The sequence below is a fragment of the Rousettus aegyptiacus genome, unplaced genomic scaffold, assembly GCF_014176215.1.
Source record: "Rousettus aegyptiacus isolate mRouAeg1 unplaced genomic scaffold, mRouAeg1.p scaffold_m13_p_4, whole genome shotgun sequence".
NCBI lineage: Eukaryota > Metazoa > Chordata > Mammalia > Chiroptera > Pteropodidae > Rousettus > Rousettus aegyptiacus.
The window spans coordinates 125,793,093-125,793,990 of NW_023416307.1; positions in this window are offsets into that span (position 1 = coordinate 125,793,093).

Below are 898 nucleotides of genomic sequence, written 5' to 3' on the forward strand. Positions count from 1 at the left end.
CCCTTCCTCTCCCCCTCTCCCTCCCTTCCTCTCTCTTTCTCTTTTCCTCCTTCTCCCTCCTTCTCCCCTTCTCCCCTATACCCCACCTCTCTCTTCTCACTCACCTGTTTACACATGGCCCCATCATGGCCAACCAGAATCTAGCCTCAGCTCATGAGTCTAGTATCCTACCAGTTTAAGCGCCCCACACCTTTCTCTGTGCCTTAGTTGAAATCTCAAGAGATATGTGATTGGTTTAATCTAGCTTATGATTTGGGTTCTCTGGAATTGGGAGACCTTCATTATCTAATCAGTTGTAGGCTGGCCTCAGAGGGTTGTGATGGGGAGGATGGTTAGGGTTGGGTCGCCTGGCGCAAAAAGTTTCACGCAGCATTGTTTAAACCAAAAAAAACCATGTTTCTCACTCACTGGTTCATTCAATATTATTAATTCACTTTACATTTACTGAGCATGTGCTGCTGTCCAGACTCTGAATGCAACACTGGACACTGAGGTAAGTAAGTCTAGCCTCAGCTCAGAGAAACACATAATCACCATATGGGCAGAGGACCAACCCACAAGCAGCTCCCCAAAGGGAGGTGCTAGGTATGGGCTGGCAGGTACCTCCAGAAAATAAATAAATAGATAGATAGATAGATAGATAGATAGATAGATAGATAGATAGATAGATAAATAGCCAGAAACCAACAAATCAAACAAAGCCTCAATCAGAAACCTGCAAAGCAACCGAAATGACATAAAGAGCAACAGTTAGGCCGTTCCTGGGCCGGGGGCAGATGACAGTAGCATCAGAGCACTATGGGTCACTGGCCAAGAGCATCAGAATCTGGCAGAAGGTCCCGTCTCCTGGTTTGACTCTGCCTTTTGGCCTAAGAGCCAGCGGCCCCAGCCGACAGAT